This window comes from Cryptomeria japonica, chromosome 6 (genome assembly GCF_030272615.1).
Source record: "Cryptomeria japonica chromosome 6, Sugi_1.0, whole genome shotgun sequence".
Lineage (NCBI taxonomy): Eukaryota > Viridiplantae > Streptophyta > Pinopsida > Cupressales > Cupressaceae > Cryptomeria > Cryptomeria japonica.
The window spans coordinates 119,012,546-119,035,639 of NC_081410.1; the positions used below are offsets into that span (position 1 = coordinate 119,012,546).

The following is a 23,094-nucleotide window of genomic DNA, read 5'->3' on the forward strand; positions in this document are numbered from 1 at the left end:
TTAAGACCCCATTTTGATCCCCCATTTCTATGAACATACCCTATCCAAAATGTTTCCTCCACAATCATTGTTTTCATATCCTTTGAGTTTGAATTCATCTAACCTTGAATATAGAATTCAATGATTTTGGGTTCCATTCTCATATCTTAAAATTTGTTTTCCTAATTACCAATGAGAGTGTTTTGGAGACCCCCTTAACCTTAAAATGAGCCTTGAACACTATACAAAATGTATGTTCTTGTGGTTGTCAAGCATATTAGACAATCAACTAATCATTTATATAATGTTAAATCAACATTTGATCCATTTTCATCCTTGCATAGCTTCAAACATGATGCACTAGTGTTGATGTAAGCTTATAATTTTCTTATTGAATCTATTCAAAATATCTTTGCATTTTTGTCTTGAGAAATGAATATCCCATTTTCAAATTGATTGGCCTTGATGCCAAGGAAAATACTTCATGAACCCCAAATTGGTCATTTCAAATTCATTCTTCATGGGTCCTTTAAATAGATCAATTGATAAATCAACTATAGATATCAAGTTATTAACATATAAACACACAACTAGAGTTTGACCTTGTTCATTCATCTTTATATATGATGTAGGCTAACTAATAGTTCTTATTCAACCATTGTCTAATATGTAAGAATCAATTGTATTATACACTACTCTAGGAGCTTGCTTGAGTCCATAAGAGACTTTCTTAAGTCTATAGACCTTGTGTTTATGGTCTAAGATATCATATATTGCTCATTGATCCACATATGTTTATTCAAGGAAACCACTTAAAAATTTTATTTTATTTTTATTTAGTTTGTTTTCCACTTATCCAAAGTTTATATAGCCAATATTGTTTATATTAAGTCTAGTCAAGATGCTAGAGAAAATATTTCATTGTAGTCAAATCCAAGGAGTTGTTAGAAGGGTAAGACAAGATTAGGGTGATGTAAGAATCTCTTCAAATATTTCTTCAATTATATCAAGTTCAAGTTTAGGATTTATAGGAGCTATTATTAAAAAAAAATAGCGTATAAGAAATATATTCCAAAATAGACAAATTTATGAAAATGCTAACATGATTTAATTAAAAAGTATAAAATTTTTCCCTAGTCTCTCCTTTGACATGGCATTTCCAAAAATCTTTAACGTGGTGTTCCATTTTGTAAAATATGATCATGTTTTTCTCAAAAAACTTGCATTCCTCTCCTAATTGTATTTATAAATGGGCAAGTGGATTTTTTTTCCTTTTATGATTACATTATATGGCAGCGTTTTATGATATATAGAATACAATTGTGTTTTATATACAATAAAATATGATTGTGATACTTCAATTTTTCAATAATACAAGCACATTATCCAAATGAGTGATTTAGTTGTTGTTTTATTCCCCATTTTGGTGTACATTCCTATAAAGTGTCCATAGTCAATTCTTATCTTTTATTTTTCATTGAAAAGCTATCTTTAGTATCACTTCATTAGAAGCTTGAGTGGGAATATTTTATTTTTAAAAAAATAAAAAATATAATTTGAGGAGTTATAACCTATGTGATATTTCGTTGGACTAAATGTGACAAATGTTCTTGAGAAATTCAAAGAAAACATTTCATTATTTGTCATTTGAATGTTTTCTATTAGTTGTTTTCTTAAATTTTATCCAAAGCTACACATTATTTATTTTTGAATGATACTCTATACCTCTTTTGAAAAAGATGCCTAATTCTTGTCAAATTATGCTTTCAACTAGGAACAATGTGAACATCTCAAATAATATTTGTCTCCCTTTATTTAATTAGAATATTTACATTGTCTTTTTCTACATGAATGACCTTATATTATCATTTCACGAAGAAACATTTGATTTTTTTAACTTGTCTAGATTAGAAAACATTTTAAAATTATATATCATGTGATTACTATATCCTAAATCTAAAAATCAAACATCTCTTAGAATTCCCTAAGCAACATTACATGCCAAAAACATAACCCTATTTTTTATATAAAACAAAAAACAAAAAAAACTTTGCACTTTGCTTACTAGATCAAATTGTTGTTTCTACACTTACATGCATAATGACCATATTTTTTATAATATTAACATTGACTTTGATATTTTCATGTTTTTTCATGAGATTTATTTTAACGTGGATTTTGCTTATGAACTCTTCCACCTGAATTTATAGTACTATTTCTTCCTCTACTTCTAAAGTTAGATCTCCCTCTACCTTTACCATGACTAACTGAAATTTGTGACTTAAAGGCATACTCAAATGAAGAACTAGAAGAATGAATTAATCTATGCTCATGAAAAATTATATAGCCATGTATCTCATCTACAAAATATTATGAAGGGTTTTTTCTCTTATATATCTTTAACAATTGAGTTAAACATTGTGGGTAGGCTCTCTAGGATCCTTTCTACTATTTTCTTATCTTTGATTGTCACTCACTATGATATCTAATTTGATTAACCATGCCAATAATTTGTATAAAAAATAAATCTACAAATTTACAATCCTTATTAGACATACTTGGAAAATATCTTCTCAATGTTTGCAATTTTACAACTTTTTTAACTTAGTCACTACTAAATATGTTATTTAGAGGATATCTCACTTTTTATTTGATTGTGTTGTTGTTGCAACTTTTGAGAAAATGTATTCATGCTTTGTTTGAAAGATGTAAACGAGATGCTTGGAATCCTTTTTCCTATTATCTTTGAGCACATCTTAATCTAGACCTGATATAATGCAATGTATGTTAGTGCATCCACAAGTTTAGAAAACCCATTCTCCACAAGCTCCCATAAGATAAACAATGTCTTTAATTTTATCGATTAATACTCATGGTTTTCTTGAATAAACTTAGAAATTTGGATATTTGTAATATTTGTGCTAGAGAGAAAGAGAGTAGAGCAAAAGGATAAAATATAGAAATTTTTGTTGAAGTATGTATTGAAATTAAAGTAAACCTATTATAGAGCTTCAACTCTTTGCAAGGAATTCACAAAAAACAAGACTAAGTTATGTTTCTATTCCTTTTTAAAAAACCATCTTAAATAAGTTTTTTTAAGAGCTTTAGCTCTATTCTTATGGAAAAGCACAAAAAATAGGATATCCATTTTTTTTTGCAAACTTCTTATATTATAATAAAACAAAGTAAGCAACTACTTCTATATATGATATGAATATAATTTTAAAGTTAAAAATACACATCAATGTTAAAAATAAAATGGATGAGCTAGGTGGTCACAAATTAGGAATAAATTTTGTTTTGGTTCATGCCTAGGGGGAGGAGGCCATACTAAAGGACAACGACCTTACAAGCAGCAAGACAAAATAGATAGAAATAGATTTATTTTTTAAATATGCTAAAATGTTTTTTATGATTGAAAGCAATAAAACAAGGGTTTTTACCAGGCTATATACAAAAAGCATGTAGGTAACATAAAAGAAAGGCAAAAAAACAAGGGTGTTAACCCTATAAAAGCTCGAGTCAAACATGCCATTAACATCAAGTCAGAAGACCAATGTTAAAAGGCCTACCAAACCAACAATAGCACAATAGTAGAAAGCTAGGAACCCATCTCAAGAGTGGGGAGAATCAATAACAACTCAACACATAAAAGTTTGGGGGGAGCAGGGGTGGGGAGGGGGGCAAAGATGACTTACCTTTACGCCTACAACAAATAACAGTCCTAGCAATACTATTATTAGGAACATCATTGCAAGTGATATTGAGTGGGGAAATCCCCTCAGAGTGTCTGTCAGCACCTAGAGAAAATTTGCTATAGAATAGCATCTAGAGCAGACTCACCAAGAGCAAACTATTGTGTGGAATAGGAGTAAAAACGTCAAGGCTCGAGGAGACCATAATAGTAGGACCCAAGGGGTAGTGGAGGTCACAATAGTAGTAAGAGGCACAACCTCATCCCGAGAGGAGTAATTAGCATGTGAAGAGTCCTTAAAATTAGGATCCTTGACAGTCAAATGATCAACACTGGTGTCTTTCCACGAAGTAGCAACACCTTTATAGCGTGAGATAGAACAATTCGAAGCTAAGTGTCACGACCCTTATTATTTCCATAAATATTATTTAATACTTAAATTAATTGTATATTTATTTAATTGTGAAATATGGTTTATTATTGCATGATTTTAGTATTTTAATTAATTATGTTTTGATTTTTTAAATCTTAAATATAATAAGATAAAAAATTATATTAATAATTGTGGGGGTGGGAAAAGCGAGATCGGGTGACTAGGACCTCATCCCACTTTTGCCAACACATTGGGAATACGAAAGAGCCTAGGGAGGTAGATCACTTTGGCTACTTCTTGTGATAAAGAGAGAGCCAAGGATTACCTCTTAGGGTTTCTATTCCTCTTGTTGAAAATGATGAGAAAAACTAGGGTTTGAATGATCAACTAGACTAGGAGATAAAGAATAAAGCATAAATGAACTTGAAATTGAACAAACTTGCAGATCTGAAACTGAGATACTAAAAGCATGAAAGGGGGAGGATTTTGTAGGTACACCTGATGCTGCAAATTGAACAAAACTGACCAGAACCAAGGTACCACACCACTTTTCCTGATGGACTGATAGAGAGTTGTAACTGAGAAAGTGCAAATCTGAGATCCTGAAGCTGCAACCTGTCAAATTTCATTGCAAAGTGGAGGGACCAAGGCGCCACACCCCTGTCCTGGGAAAGACCGGGGCACCATGCCCTTGTCCTTGATAGTTTTCTGCACTTTTGAGACTTTTGGGTGGTGTTGATGCCTTTTCCAGATCTGAAACTGCCTCTGGATGTCTGTTTTTGTACCTGCAAGTGAAAAGGGAAGGTTTGGGTGGCTATATAGGGTTTTTCCTTAGTCAAACCCCTGTGTTGGTGATTTAAAGCTCCACAAATAGTCGATAATGTACTGAAAAATGTGTGTGCTAGAACCTTGTGTGTATGCAAGATCCTAAATGATAAGAAACTAGAGCTACCCTACGCATGAGAGTAAACCCTAAATGTAAATGTTAATGTAAATGGCAATGCTTCAAACCAAATATACTAAATGATCTAAAGCGTGAATGTAAATATGCAAATTGATGTAAAGAAGCTCATACAAAGACATGAAAATAACATGAAATCATACCAATCCCCAAGGGAGAGATATTGCCACTAGATCTCCTATTACTCTTCAATGTCTTCAAGGCTCCTAATTGATGATGAATGCTTGATGAAATGTTGTTGAATGTTGTTGAATATTGTTGCAGACTCCACATAGGCTTCTTTTTCACTACATAGAAGGCTCCTTATGCTTGCTTTGCTGAAAACTCCTTTAGATTAGATAGATCTTAGTTTCCTTCAAATGAAGAAAGATAGCTCTTATGTATGAAACCCTCAGCCAACCTAAGAATTGATTTTCCTGCCAATATTTTGGGGTTAAGCATTATAATATCATAGAATTGTGCTCTCGAAATTTTGGGAAAAAGTCGAGGACCACGTGCACTCCCGCCATGGTCCAACCAACTTTTCACCAAATTTTTAGGGTAGTTAGATATGATGATATTAGAGCGAATCCCAAAGTTACAGCGGATTTCGAGGTGTTATGATATGCGAAATCAGGCCTTAAAGGTCGAAATAGGACATAATTAGGGTTTATGATTAAATGATTTATTGGAGGAATAAAATAAAAAGGGGCACACTTAGGGAGAAAGGGTCCAATTTTATAATGTATGAAGTGATGAAATATGACTTTAGATTTAATTAAATTAATTAAATAAATGCTTAAAGGGAAATTAGAAATGCAAGATGCAAGACACACTAAGGTAGGTGCTAACCTAAGTGTGAAATTGTACCACCTTAGCAAGGGTGGACAATTTACGACACTACATTTAGCCCCCACTTTAGCGATCATATGACATTACGTGCATATGCAAGCTAAAGTAAACATTCATGAAAAAATGATATATCCACAAGTTGTCGAATGAAGTCCCCAACGATATCTGCAACACATAATTAGGATCCGCATCCTACAAAAACACATGTTAGATAAAATCACAAAACCACCTAAATGCTTACTAAGGAAGGTGATGAAAATTTGAGGGTATCACTAAATAAGATAATTCTCTGATGCCTCCTTACCCACAAACGCTCGCACAGGTTTGAGGGTAAGTGGAGAAGGGCCTGAAATGGCTTCCACAAACCTTGTCTCCTCGAAAGGTTGGTGTGGTCCACTAGTTGATGTATGGGAGGCGGGGGTCGAGAGAGGTCACCAGGGTAACCCAGGATGGGAGTTGGGACCTAATGAAGATCTACCAGGGTAACCCATGACATCCTAGTGATGACACTCTTCCCTTGCAACCTAGTGGTAACCCATATTTCTTCCTTCCGCGTATTGTTGAGTTCTTGTGGTTGTTTTCTCATGCTTGTTGCCTTTGTGAATGTGCTCAAACCTTTGGTGTATTGTTGTTATTAATTTGATTCTATGGTATTCTCTTGTGAGCCTCTTGCTTGTTAAGTTTTGTTGACTTCTTGATAATATGGATATGTTGTTTCTCCGGTGAGTCATGTTGATACTCTTGTTTATCTTTCTTCCACCTAGTGGGTCCGACTGGTACTTCCTACCACAAGGGGGTGGACCTATTTTGGTGCCACATGGTTGGGTGGAGTGCTTTTCGCACCCATTGGGTTTGGCCCTTTCAACTTCTTGTTTGTGTTGGCTCGGAGCAGATTTGAAGACTATTGTTATTATACCATAATTTTGAATACTTCCCTTCATGGGACTTTGAGATTTGTATTTTGTGGGTCTATCATTTGTATATGTAACTCTTATGTAACTTCTCAAGCATTGTAATGAGAATCTTGTATCCATGTATTATTCTGTAATATAAATTATTGTAGCTCCTTGTAATTAATTGAGATGATGTATAACCTTGTGTAACATCATTATGGGGCCTTGAGGACATTTGTTAAATGATTCATTTTGTATTTTGTTTAACTGTATTTTAGCATTTGTATATGTTATATTGATTGATTCAAAAAAAAATTATTCGCATTTTCATGTTCTTGGTTGTTATGTCTTCTGGGCCTCATGGTAGGGCATGATAGAGAGACTGGATTATTTTTTTCTCTATTTAAACTTATAGACCTAAAGATCTTTAAATAGATAACATATGTGGATAGACAAGTCTCTTACATGAGACATGACTCCATGAAAAATATTTTTACCACCTTTATCACATAATTAAACTAGATGATGGGGGCCACCTGTAGAAAATAAGCTTATTAGCTACCCATACACAAATGAAGAATATTTAATACCAATGCCTTCTTAAAATGATAAACTTATCCTTGTTTTGAACATCCTCAATTACCTTTGTTCATATTTTCATTTTAAGTTGTTGTCTCTCAAAACTACTAGAATGATTACAACACTGACAAACCTCTCCTTTCCTTTTCTCGTCATTATCAACTACAAGATTTTTTTCATAGAGTTATCAGTAAAGGAGGTGATGTCTCTCTACATCAAAATGTTCATAAATTTAACAAATATCTTTGCACTTAACGCTACAAAATTTTAGATTAAAAAACAATCTTTAAGCTCAATGCTACACCTTTTTAGATTTAATGATCTTTGTGATCAACACTAAAACCTTTTATATTTACCAACAATCTTTCTGATCAATGCCACAAATTTTTAGATTCAATAATGATCTCTATGATCAACACTACAGATTTTAGATTTAGGTATGATCTTTGTAATCAACACTACAATTTTTTAAACTTAGCAATGATCTCTATGATCAATTCTACAACCTTTTACATTTAGCAATATTTTTTGCAATAAATGCTACTTATTCCACATATATAACCACTCCAACTACAAATCTTATGCCTTTACATTGATAGAATTCAATTAGCCCTTATAGTGGTTACAAGTCTATAGATTAAATTATATGATTTTTAGAATAATGTGTGTCCTTATGCATATCTTTCACATTACAATAAAAATTTCTTGTAGAAAGAAGGAAGAAAATGTGATAGAATGAATGGAGGCAAAGTTGACTAAAATGGCCAAAATGCCAAAAAAAAAAAAAAAAAAAAGAGAGATGTAGTCAACAATTTTTTTTTTTAAATAATATATATTATAGGTAATTGTTTCTTAATGGTAACAAACATTTTTTTTCAAATATGAGCAACTTCTCAAGGTTTAGCCTAAGCCAATCATTAAAGTTTAATATTGCAAGCTCCCTCAAACCAAAAAAAATAAAAAATCAAAATCAAAGACTTTTCAAATTATGAAAACTTTATAAAATTATTATATGTGGTCCTCTATGGTAAGTTCAAGCCTCTTAGTAATTCTATGTGTTTAACCTCTTTTTTCAATTATGATGGCAATTATTTAATGATTAATGAAAGAAATTAGTAGTTTATTTCAACATGCTCCTTAATTTTTATTGGTAGTTGCTTCAACATCCCAAAACTTTATTAGGTGTTTATCCTTTGCTAATGTACTTTTGTGAATGTATATATCAACTAATCTTGCAATCTACAATTTAACTCCAAGTATGTTTCTTCATTGTTCACTAGTTATCTTGATGAAACAATATGTGGTATCGATATTTTTTTTAAATAATATGATATAGCAAGACAATTACTTCTTTTAGATCATAACAAATGATCATCATTCACCCAACTCGAAAATTTAAATCTTACTTGATTGCTATTTTGTTTGGAATGAGAATATTTATGCCATGTACAATGTTTTGAACATGTATGTAAGCTTTTTCCAATTAGATACACCAATCCATCCATAATTCATTTGTATACTATCTATTCCAACACAAATTTTATAATGATTTTTTATTCCACAAATAATACAAGGATGGAGATCCCAACACGTTTTATTTTTATGCCCTTGTCTATTTCAATGGGAACACTTGTCAAACACTGCATTTCTTGAATTAACTTGTTTGTAACTATGTTTCTTAAATTATTATATGTATTTTCTTTATTTATAACATATTCAAGGTTTTCATTTTTTAACCTCGCACTTGGTTCAATGGGCTCTCTTATTTTTTGCCTATACTTTTCAAAATCTTAAAACCAACATTGTTTGCAAACATCTTTTGTTATGATAATCACAAATAGCAAGATTTGCAAATTTAAAACCATTGTTATCTTCAACCTTATCACATATGTCAAATGATTCATCAAATAAATACTACAAATCATTTGTAGCACATGAAACATTACATAGTGTAGGTATCTTCATTTAGGCTCGTTGCACGTAATTGATAGATAATAGATCATTTCCTTCTTTCAATCTTGTCATTTCATTTTGTGAGAAACAATTTTCATTTATAAGGATTTTAGATTGTTTATTAGACCACTTCGACTTTTATTAAAATTCTTCATTTTTATCAACTATCACCATTTTCTTCTTCAAAAACATCTTTTATGCATCATATTTCATTTTCTTTCTTCTTCTTTTACTAATATTTCTTATTAAAACAAACAATTTTTCATTTTAACTTTTTTATTTTTGTTTTGGAAAATAAAGCTAAAATGCTATCTTTTAATATTATAAGTCTATTTCTTCCTTTATGACAACTATTAATTCTTTATAAAGGGAACACAAGAAATCTGTTTTGGAGTTTAGAGAGATTTGCCCAATATTTTTAGAAAAGGCCTTCGATAACTAATGTACTCAAGCTTACATGATAGGTACAATGTTAGTAAACTCAATGGAAAGAAAAAATTTCCTCATGGTTGTAGGTACATAGATCTTTCATGTCAACAATGATTGAATTCATGAACCTATCTTGGTGATTGATAATTGCCCCCACATCCTTATTCCTTAGAAGGCAAGGCTAAGGATAGGATTAACGTGTAGTGCACATACAAGTTAAATGGTACCACAATTGCTCCACTAATATATGAAAATAGATATATGCATGTCACTTTTTAAAAAATCATCCTTTGTTTTTTTGTTGGTTAGAGCCTAGCCAATTAAAAATAGTGTCAAGCACATTGGAATGCATCCATCTTATAACTCTTAATCTACCTTAAGAGAGATTCAAATTCTATCACTTTTTTAAAGGGACTATGTAATGCTCTTCAAGCATGAATTGCTTGTTCATTTTAAGGACGTGGTACTACTTTCTCTTGTGAATGAATCTTTTACAACTTACATATCTTGTTCTTATTCTTCTACACTCTTAATGGTTTGTAACTACCATTCTTCCTTTCACAACTTTCTTACAATGAAACTCTAATAAAAATTGTTGAAATTGAAAAAGATTACATAAAAAATTATTATCTTAACTTGCAAAGATCTTTAAATAAATAGCATAGGTTAATAGGCATGTCTCCCACAAGGAACACTATTCTCGCAAATATTTTAACAGCATAGGTTAATAGGCATGTCTCCCACAAGGAACACTATTCTCGCAAATATTTTAATAGCATAGGTTAATAGGCATGTCTCCCACAAGGAACACTATTCTCACAAATATTTTAAAATATGACTAAATATAATATACATTTTTAACAAAGAAACTTATGTGTTTTGTCCATGCAACTTAGTTTTTATAGCCATTACAGACCCATTTTTTCTCACAAGCCAGAAATAGTATGATAGCAAATGGTTTTTTCATTTTGGGTATCAAGTCACTTGAACAGGAATGAGCTGACTGAAATTACAGTTACAATTTCAGCAGACTTTTTTCATTCCATGTTAGAGCTAGTTCACCTGTGAGTAAATGAATATCATTACTTTTGAATTCTTATTGAGGGCAAGTGCAAAAATTAAGTCATTTCAAATTCGGCACAGATTCGTGCCTTTGCTATTTGCACTTTGTCTGTGTGTTATGGGCTCTACAACGAAATGATATTTTTATGGCCTTTGCTATTAAGATTGGGTTTCATAAATTAATATAAGTACTCCAACATGTAAAATACATCATAAATCTTTCCTACCACTTCAGAATTCATAGATAGTAAACACTAAATGCCCATACAGATAATAGTATAATACACATGGCTTCTAACATAATATTTTAAGAAGGTTAGGTCGTTTGCCTATGAATGGGATACCTGGTCTCATGATTGTTAATTTGTCATCATTACAAAATAATATGAAACTTATTATTATTTAATTTTTCGAACTTAAAAATATGATCTCACTGTTTGCATTAAAAAATATAAGTAAAGTGAGAGAAAATCGGACAACAAAATACAGTCTAGATTTGAATGCTTTATATCTATATACATGATCAAAATATAATAATTTTTAAGTGAACTGCTAATTCTTATAAATAAAAGATTTTTAGGAAGCATAAAATATTGGTTAATTTAGATTGCATGATAAAAACACATCACATACTTTGGATTTACTGTTTAAATATCATTTGCATAAAAAATTCACATTAACAAATAACAAGCTGTTATCCAAGAAATATCCATTTGAAAAAATAAAACCCTTAATATTGATCATTAATTAACAATTCTATAATAAAGGCTTCAGCCCATAGCTCAAACGATTGTTAAGGTTGTGTCAAGGCTTTGGGTTCTTCCCATGTAGGTTCAAGGTTGAACTCTCACTGGCTGGGTTTACCCAGCATCTGGGTTGTTTGCACCCACTCAATCGTCCCCATTGAGATATTCTTGCAGACCGAGGCATGGTGTGGTTGGGTGACTAGGTTATCTGATGATATAAAAAACAAAACAATTCTCTAATGAAATATGTTTTATTAAAAAAAATGACACCTTAACTAAGGTTTTAGGTATTGCTGAAAGATTGTAGTTTCCTTTGGTTTCATTGTAGTGATGTACTCTATCAAACAATATCTTTGGTTCTTTTTGTCATTATATATATAACAAACAACAAATTGAATGGACCTATATCTAACTTATCCAATTTGACCTGCCTTCATTATGCCGATGTAGTTGTTAGGCAACAATCTTGTTTGAATGCTTTCGATGTACACACTAATGACCTTGAATGCTTAAGATGTACACACTAATGATCATTCTTATCAAAGATTTGAACAATTCATTTGATTCCTTGGAAATTCCTCCATAATTGGTTACTTTACAACAGTTAACAATGTAGAATTTTTTATTGCCAGATGCTAGCCCATGTTTTACTGAATCTACCACCAAGGAAATAAACTATGTTTTTCTTATTTGTATTTTTCCCTCAGAGCAATGAAACATGTAAGATTTACAAAGGAGATTTATCCCAAGGTTCTAGAGCTGCTCCTTCCTGATTTGCGAGTGTCAAAACATATTTTATTAAACTATAATCAGAATCATTAGTTCAATTGCTAAATATTATGAATAATGTTTTAGAAATTTTCAGAATAACACTTTGAATGGGACTTTTAAAGTCACAAGCAATGTCAGTCAAAACTTACTGATAGATCTTGAGAAAAAGAAAATCATTAGAGATAAACTTCTAAAAGCCTTTACCGTAAAGTATGCTTACCTTGGATTGCTGATACAAACCGCCTTAACCAGTTTATGATTCTTGTCTCCATAGATGCTTCTGTTGCTATAATTTATGGTGAGATGTTGGTAGGCCTTTATGGCAAAATAAATTCAGCTCCCTGGTGGGCTCTGCTGCTGCAAAATGTGATCCTCAAACGTGTGGCTCAATGAGTGTAAGTTAATCTTTCTAGATTGACAATTCGGCTTATGGATATCCGAGTTTTCAACTCACGTGCAGGAAGGATGATGGCTCCATTCCATTCTGCCTACCAGGGTAATAATTTTGACACTAGAGCTCGGGATTATTATAAGATTATGGAGATCGATTATACTGGTTACCTCATCGTAGATTCGACTTCACTTAAAACCACATTGTGTCAAAATAACACTACTATAGTAGTGTTTTCCCTGCTACCTCAGCCCAATCTTTTCATCATTTCCATGTTCAATAAATTTGTGATTATTGGCTACCACATGGTCGATACTTATGCATATGGGGGTTGGGGAGAGGCGAGATGTGTATCGACATGTTACCCTCAAAGTGATCCACCATACTGTCGTGATGGTTGTTGGAAGGCTAATTTCACAACAGCCATTACGGCAATATGGTAGATCACTTTGAGGGTAGCATGTTGATACTTGATAAACATCTCACCACTCCCCAACCCCCATAGCATAAGTATTGATCGTGTGATAACCAATAACCACAAACTTATTGGACATAGAAATGGCAACTAGAAGAAATAACACTACCATAGGAGTGTTATTTTGACATGGTTTTAAGCTAAGTCAAATCTATGGTGAAGTAACCAGTATATTCGATCTTCATAATTTTATAATTATCCCTAGTTATAGTATCAAGAGTATTACAATCAATTTGCATTTGCAACAACATTTTTTGTGTGCGCAAAACCAGCTACTTAGTCTACACAACATCAACAATAGGAAGATGATATTAACAAATAAAAAACCGCCTGCAAATCAGAAGATCAGACTCCTTGTGCTGTGAAAATAGCAGAAAAAATAAACTTAATAATACTTGTAAGGATTCATTTCATAGGATAGGAGAGCAGTCTCAAATCTTCATTCTAAATTGTTGATACCCATATCCCAATAGATATCAATCCAAATTACTATAATTCGAAAAACCATCAAGATAGTAAATTATTACAAAGCAATCCAAAGAATTCACATCCCATTTACCTGCTATTGGTGGCCATAATTACAAAAGAATTCACCCAAAATTTATCAGCACCAGATGTTAATGATAAAATAGAAGGCCATGAATAGAATTGATTTCATAAGTTCAGAAGACTTAAATACAATCTTATGTTAATGATATATAGAACATAATCCTAAACACAATTACCGGTTTAATAGCCAAGGCCCAATATGCTTCTCTAGGTGGACTTGCAAGTCTATAAATGACTGGTAAACCTATCTCACGCCTGCAAACAACTATCATATCGTGGGAAAAGAAGTTTTAGCTGCATCAGGTAAAAGCTTCCAAAATCTCAGATCTAATTGTTTAATGGCAAGTAAATGGTAAGCATCCATATCTCACATCTAATCTTTAATGGCAACTTGATCAATATTGACAACTTGCATTAACGTTGATTATTGTTTTTTTTCCATATTATTCTACTAACATCTGATGTAACCTTCGTTGGCCGTGCAGGAAGTTTTTCCTTCTCTTTACCTAGCCTCCATTTTTGCTTCTCCTGTTGCTCAACACCAGGATCCAGGGCTCTAGTGCTCCAATTAATGTCAAAGGGATGCTTCGAACTAAAGTTACACCAAGATTGCAGGTTGAGTTTAAAAATGAGATTGAACATTGCACCAGATGTGACGCATGCGGTTGCATATTTACAACATGATTGTTCTCCTCTTGTTGTTCATCGTTCCTAAGTGCGTTGCTATGTTTTCGCAATTATTTGTCACTATAGACAGAAGAAGAAGATACAAATGACTCAATCTGCATATGTATGAGTAGGAGAATCAGGGATTTGTTGTTAGTTCAGAATCTAGATTGTTTTGGATTTCTACTCAATGTGTACTGTCTGATGACAAGTGGGTTGATAAGTAACAAACAGATAGCAACAAAGGACTAAATCCGTGTATGGGGGAAATTCACTCGGTATGAAAGTTTTTTAAACTGAAGTATTTTTTTCTGGATCTTACTCAAGATGATATTTTAGTGTATTCACAAAATTTTGTTTTGTAGCGTTTTTACTAGACATCAGCCAGTGAGAGCCTGCAGAAACATTGACATATGGGTAAAGCATTTACAATTAGTGTGACATGTAATCAATTTCATCAGTGGCTATAGTACCATTCGGAGACTAGGATATAGATTAGAAAAACCAAATAATTTGAAAGGATTGAAGAAATGCGTAAATCATAAATTGCTCAAACGGTAAATTTAATTATCAGGAAAGTTTAAGGAAAATAAAGTGAAAAAAAAAAGAGAAAAAGCAAAAGACAATAAAGTGTAATACTGCATTTGCTATTATTCATATATTTTTTAGTTTACAAATTGAGATAACATTGTGCAATGATCACAAGCTAGTTGTGCCTCTAATTGTATGGCAGTGTAATGGTGAAAAAGGGGTGATAAGGAGATCAAGTGGAAAGCTTTATCCTCCTCACGAAAGGAGTGAAAGTTTCACAAAGATCCTCTTCAACCTCTTTCACGCATAACATTTAAAAGAGGGGGGTTGAATTCACTAGATCCAATATCAATGGAGAGATTGAATGCTAATTGCCAAGTGAATTGACAATGAATTTGGAAAGTAAAAGTAAACCCCTCTTTTAGAATGGATAGGATGAATTACGTGAATTGAGACTAAGTGTAAAGATAGCAAAGAAATGATTATAACTTGAGATAGAAATGCAGGATGAAGCTGTGCACCTGGAATTAGAAGTAAAATGCCGAGACGAAGCTCCCCTGTAAATTTGAGCGAAAGTTGTCGGGACCGTGTTGAAAGTGTACTCGGTCCTCCGAAAAATCCGCAAGCCGAAAAGGGTTTTTCCGTCTCTGAAAATGAAGCTTAAACCTGCAAATACAGCTCTGCACCTACAACCTACACACAAAAAAGAGAGGAAATGTTGTTGGGATTGGGGGTTTGCCTTTAGGCCAAACCCCGGTTTTGGAATTAACCAAATGATGAAAAGTACTTGCAAGTAAATGAAAGTAAATGACTAAAGTAGAATTCACCTCAAGAGAGGATGCAATTGAAATGTTGATAGAGTTGTTTGAAAGGATATGTGGGAACTGAATGCTTTGAATGTTGATAGAGATCTCCTCTTCAATGGTTGAATCCTTGACTTGAATGCAACACTTAGCCTTGAAAGGAGACTTGAGATGCTCAATGCTTGAAAGGGATGCTTGAATGCTTGGATGCTTGAATGACGATAATGCTTGTTCTCCTTACTTTTTCGCTTATTGAACTTAATGAACTCATCGACTTATGCAAATGAGAGGGGAAAAATGTCTTATATACTTGCCAATTAGGGTTTGTAACTGATTTTCCGTCTTAGGCTAACATAGACAACCTTTCCCCGCTTCTCATTGACAAGCCCAATGCAGGACTTAAAGTGGAGGGGGGCCCAAAATAGGGCAAGGAGAAGGGCACCACGCCCCTGTCCTGCCCTAATCCAGGACAGGAAGCAAGAACAAGCAGTGCAGGATGCGAGGAAATGCATGTTTCAGGCAGTGCGAGCATGTCTCGGGTCTCCAATCAGGCTTAGAGATTCGTTTCGCCAATGTGAAGACCCAAATGCGGTCAAAAATTGCAAGGTCACAATTTTATGACTTTACAGACAAAAACTGGTTGTAAGCAAAACATATCCTCTGACATATTTTGTAAATGATTGTTCAGGCATTAAGCCCAGTTCAATATGCATGTGCATGGCTGTGCTTTATTTTTTGTGTGATTTTTTATTACGCAAAAATGTAAATGGTTGAAAATAAATAAACCACATGATGGCACACGTCAAGTGTCCTGGTTTTGCATAGTTTCTGAAAGGAGCATGTTGAAACTGAACAGTATAAATATAACAGAACCAAAGCGAAATTCTAGCCTGCATATACTAAGCTATTTCCTTAAGGTTTGGCTTTGGGATAGTTTTAAATATGAGCACAACAGGTTAATCTTAGATACATCCAGGGAATTTAGAAGAATTGTGCCATATTTTACAGCTCTCGGACTACATGTAACCTATTAGAGGGTGTAAATAACCTAGGGTCTTTACCTTTCAATTCGATTCAATCACAGAGATCATTTAACAGTTTAAAATATTAAACAAGTATACCACAATACATTAATAGATAGTTTCTGTATACCCAGCTTTATCAGGCAATTTAAATTGTGACATCAAACCCAGGAATAAGAATAATATACAGCTAAGATGATATTAGTAATTAACTGATCCAAGTATGGAATGTTAACAGAGAAACTCAGACCTGGCACAACACTTAAGGTCTTATGAGAAAAAGAAGATTACAGGGTTGGCATTACTAGCCAGTACTGTTATGATCTCTATCCCTGATCTGAGTCTCCAGCTGGGAATTATCCTGAGAACTCTCTTGATTACAGTCGCTCGGTGATTAAATAATGAAGCTCTACTCGCCCAAACTCTAACTCAGTTGGCATGGGATTTGATGCAATAGCAACACTAATCTAAAAGTTAAATAATTAGAGTTTCAAACCAAAATAAGAAGAAATAATCAATGCTTTTAATGGTTCAACCAGAACCATAGATACAACTATAATTTCACCTACTAACCAGGATACTTCCAAAGCAAATATAATGCAATTGTTGCAATACTGACCAGCTATAAAGGATCACAAACAAATGAGACAACTGGGCTTGGGCCTTGGATCAGGCACTGTCAAAGTCCAAAGGTCAGATTTCAAATTACCAATAACGCATAAGCATCATAGAACATGATGTCAACAACTATCTATATCTTAGAACTAGGGATACACATTGCATTCAGGTTTGGCAGTTAATTAGAATCATCCATTCAAATTACACGATAAACCAGAAAATCTATCAAAACTCATTAAAACACTGGAATACAAGCTGCTAATGTATCCTATCAACAGCACATAATTGAACAATATGATAATGGGTTTCTCGTACCAAACAATGATAATGGGTTTCCTGTACCAGACAAGTCAAGTTACTGTATAATTAAAAATCCTCCAGACTCATAAAAGCACTATAACACAGGCCCCTAATGCATCTTCACAGATCAACAACACAGCAGAACCGTATGATGAAGGATTTCCAGCACTAACAAGTTGAGTTGCTGCATAAAAGTAAACCGCAAAGCCAAGCACACCTGTATTACAATATCATACCGCAAATATTTCCCTTGAACCATCCAATAAAAAAACAAAGAACAAACTAGAAAATTCGTTACTATAAGAAAATGCATTGGAATGTTGCCAAATTGGGAAATGATACTTTGTCACATATAAACAGTACCTAATTCTAATTCAATCAAAACTGATGTCTTTCCAGGATCAACTTAGAAACAATCTCCAAATACAAGTTCCATTGAACCATCCAAGCAAACAAAAAATATGCACAAAAAATTGCAATCCTTATACTATAGAATGCTTCCTAAAGATAATAAACAGTGCCTTATTTACAGAAAGTGTTTTTCTTGGCCTACTAGAGGATCAATTCAAAACAGTAAGAAGACATTAAAACAGATATCCAAAACATAAATGCAGCATGCAGTATTGACATAAAGGAAAGATAGCATGCACGCTAACAACCAAGCACTGTTAACTAACCTATTCTTGAAACGCCTGCAGTTTCCATTACCAAACAATTGCAATTGCTCTATAAAAAACCTTCCTATTAACCAGCCATTAGACTCTAGACTTAAACAGCCATGGAAAAGGTCCTGTCCCCAATCTCTGAAAGAATTGTTATTGCAAGAGACTTTGTAAATGCCTGCAGATAACCAATATGCAGGCCCACATAATCAGGGTCTTTATGCACCAATCAAATAAGTGGAAGTGGAATTTTTGATCATTGTTACAGAAATAGATCGAATACAACAACCCAACAGAACAGTTGTGTTATAGTTTCGGTCAGGTCAAGGGTGTCATAAATGAATGATTGAAATTCTGTTGGGAACTAATCTGAAAATCACAGCATACGCACACCCAAAAAGAAGGAAAGAAGATTTTCCTCAATATTTTTGCGGCTTGCCAACAAGATTCATGCCTTCATTAATATAATTATATGAATAAAACCTACAAATTAGAGAAATTTTCAAAGGAGAAAAGGAATACATTTATGTGCTTACCTCCATTCATGAGGCACCCATAACTGCCTCTGTTATGCAACAGTCGACAGGTTACTTATTTGCTAGATCTGTTAGCGATGAGTGAATCTGATCACTCAACTACAACAATACCTGCAACCCAAAGAGAAAGAAAAAGAAAAAAAGGGGCTAAAATTCGGCCGTAAGAAGATGTTTGTTACCAGAATTTCCTCAAAAGTAGAAATTTTGATTTAAATTCCACCAAAAGCCATCTCAAACGTCAATCATCCAGCGACAAAAACATTTACATAATATTTCCCCTAAAAATTGCACAATTTATCTGAAGAAGAGAAATTCCCTCAAAGTAAATAAATTCGGCCAAAAGAAGATGTTTGGGATCAGAATTTCCTAGAGGAACTTTGATTTAAATTCCACCAAAAGCCATCTCAAACGCCAATCAACCAGCGACAAAAACATTCACACAATATTTCCCCTAAAAATTGACCCAACGAAGAAGAAAAAACTGAAATTCGGTCAAAAGGAGAATTTCCTCAAAGAAGAATGTTTATTTAAATTCCACCAAAAAGCCATCTGAAACGCCAATCATCCAGCCACAAAAACATTCACACAATATTTTCCTTTAAAAATTGGGGAATTCGACCAAAAGAAGATGCTTGTTACCAGAATTTCTTCAAAAGTAGATAAATTTTGCACCAAAAGCTATCTAGAGTGCCAATCATCCAGGGACACGTCTATTCTGACTCCAAAATAGCTTCAACCCCATCCACCGACAAAAATAATCACACAATATTTGCCCTCAAAATTGTACAAATTTATTTGATGCAAGCAACCAACGGAAAAAAAAGTTGACACCAACCAAAATAATGATTGGCTATTTGACATTTGTTTAATCACCGTTAACTGTTCCCCCTCTAGGGACTAATAAGGTAAGCTCCATTTTGCGAGTAAAATGCAAAAATTCATATGTGGGACCTATGGGATAGAGTACAAAAGGTTACAAATGTTTAAGCTTAGCTAAAATTTACCTCTAGATTGTACTCGTCATATGTATGAAAGTCATTAATTGGTGTTCTAAAGCATCTTTCATTAACTTTTAGTGTTTTAGTAGGAAATTAATTAAATAAGGTAAGTTGCCCTAATTTTTATGGTAAGTTGTCCTAATTCTTATGTATAACACAAAAGTTTTTCGGTGTACGACAATGTAGTTGAGGCGTTTTTGGAGCAAAATAGTCGCAGCTTTTTTTAGGTGCCTTGCATATTTTTATTGTATCTATAAAAGAATGGCTCTCATGTATTCTCTAGTGTGGTTTTAGTGAGATTTAAGATGTTTTATAAGACATCAAATTTTAGATTTTTATATGAAATATATGGAATCTTAAGTTTTTATGTAATCAAAGTAAATTTGTTAATCAAATTTTGGATTATCTTTTGGTGACTATGGAGAGTTATTCCCACTAATAATAAAGTATAATACCAATCAAGAATATGATAGTTTTTGTCAAGAAGATGAGTAGTGATAGTGAAAAATCAAAGGCAGTCAGAAAATTCACGTTGTGAAAATTGTTAACATTATATGTTAAGAATCAAAAAATTTATTTTATTTTTATCGGTAGAAGGTTGAAGCCATAATTTTATTATTTTTAAAACCTAATACAACCCAGCTCACTAGGGGCATCGGTAGGAAAGAGCTAGGTGGAGAATACAATTTCGAGGAATATACAGTCCTCAAACCAAGCACAATTTGGCTGGTTAGTTACAATTCATATGTTTAGGAACAAGGAACTTCCATCAATTTAAGCTCGTGAAGCAGTAAGAAGCAGAGCTCTTGTCTGATTATCCCCAATAAGGCATTGTGCTATTCTTTGCTTTATCCTTCCTATGGAGACTAAACTCTCCAATCCTTAGTTCAAGATTCACTAGTTAGTGACCACTGAGATCCCCTGCATTCAAGCCAACAAACAACACATTTTCCAAACCACTAGACCAGTTGTTAGACATTAACTAGAATTTTGCAAATAAGCTACATTAAGCATATAAACTATCAACATATAGTACTCAAAATAATCAAAAAGATGAGAAGTGCTCTGACCACCAGCCTAGAACAATCATGTTCTATGTAGCCCTGTAAGAACCTATAATGCAAAAACTTCACTCAACAGAAGGGGTTAGGCTAGATAAATATCATTGTTCAACATCCATGTTCTCCGCTAACCTTACTTCAGCTGAAATTTTGAATCATCTTAAATGAATTTTAACCATCATGAAAATATCAGGGCTCATTTAGCCTAATAAAATGAAATCTTGCTAGAGATAAGCCATGACATTCTGAGATCATAGTAAAATTGGCTGCAAACAGATCTAACATGCCAGAGAGACAAGAATATAACTTGAGAAGGAATTTGCCTTTACTAATGCATAATGATGATAGAACCAGAAGGTGTATGAATTCACCATCATTGTTAACATCACTCCATAAATAACACATAGGATTTTAATGACTAAAAGTAATTTAGAAGTATCTAAAAAGGGGCCATCTCAATCGCAGTGACTTGAAGAGAATCTACCAAACTATTCAAGTTTTACCATTGCATAAAAATCATATAGATGTTGCATTTTGTCTTCATATCAATGTGAAGGGGATAATACCTTCTGAATAGCTAGAAGAAAGAAAGAATATGTTATAAAACACACACACACGCGCGCGCACGCATACATATATATATATATATATATATATGTATATATACATATATATATATATATATATATATATATGTATATACATATATATCTATATATATGTATATATACATATATATCTATATATATGTATATATACATATATATCTATATGTATATATATATATATATATGTATATATACATATATATATATATATATATGTATATGTATATATATATACATATATACATATATATATATATGTATATATATACATATACATATATATATATATATATGTATATGTATATATATACATATATATATATATATATATATATATGTATATATATATATGTATATATATATATATATATATATATCAGAAAAGAAGGAACTCAAACCTATCAAACCAACATGCATGACAAGGAAGCTAAGAATAATTTTTTTTATTTCATTATATTTTGACAATATTTTACATTTTCATCAATTATCCTATCACATCATTCATTTATCCTGAAGTTGTTTTGGATAACATAGAATGACTATCACAGGAACTTCGTGCATATACAATGTAGACCCATTTCAAGTAATATGTCCCTGGGTTGACAAGTAAATGAACTTCAGTCATGGAGATAATAGCTACTTAGAATGGATGACCAATCTTTGAGTTAAGACTTTAACTCTAGTTATTGTTCTTATTTGCTAGGCAAACAGAGATAATCTTGTGATTCCCTATTTATTTATAATGAGGAAACTAGCGAAGTCTTCCTTGGTTAATGAAGATCCTCATCCATCCAAATTATCTTTAATTAAGGGGACTGACAATGCACCCTTGGTCAACCCTTTAGTGAATCACAAGCCTTTGAATCATGAGAGAGATGGCTATGAGAAGTACATTATATTAAAACATCAAAACACCATGATCTAAATCTCCCAAGTTGGGTGGATTGGACTTTGGTGTGAAATAGAAATATAGAAAATCTAAATAAATTATTACTTATATGTAAGATTTGTTGGCAAGAAAATGAATGAATAGTCTAAGTAAATTTGTGGATGTGGCATTTTTGTAGCCTTCACTATCAAGGATTTTTTGGAATAGTTTATAATGTCATTCAAGCTTATTTATGGTTTTAAATGAATGTGGTCTCTTATCCCACAATTCAAGAATAAAAAAAGTGAAGAGATAAAATAACCCTACATAAATGTCTATGGTTAATTATTTGTTAAAAACCAAACATTTTTGTTGGAATTTTAGTAATTAAGACTTCGCTTCTAGCATTTATTTTTCATTTCCTTTGAGAATTATCCTTTGATGTTTGGATGCAAAACATATTTCCAGTAGGACCTTAAACTTCTTTGTTCATATTATACCATTCCATTCTAACAAGGCATAGATGAGGCAAACGAACATTGGTGATCCTAACATTCAATATTCCAATCTGTAATAAATTAAAACACTACTCATATCCCCTCATACTAATTCCTTCATTTTCACATGTTCCTTGTAAACTATTAACATTAATTGAACATGAGAAATGTTTTATTACCTCATCAACCAAATATTTTATTAATGCAACACATTGAGGTTGACGAATCATTACCAACA

The 23,094-nt window shown here is 32.7% G+C and overlaps 1 long non-coding RNA gene across 1 annotated transcript; it reads right to left on the reverse strand.

Annotated features, from left to right (window-relative positions):
* Positions 1–11,840: 11,840 nt before the first annotated feature.
* LOC131053730 (uncharacterized) lies at positions 11,841–19,666 on the reverse strand. The gene is made up of 2 exons (XR_009107763.2): positions 19,464–19,666; positions 11,841–18,935 (listed from the first exon to the last, which is right to left on the reverse strand). It is a non-coding gene; the product is annotated as an uncharacterized LOC131053730 (long non-coding RNA).
* Positions 19,667–23,094: the final 3,428 nt, after the last annotated feature.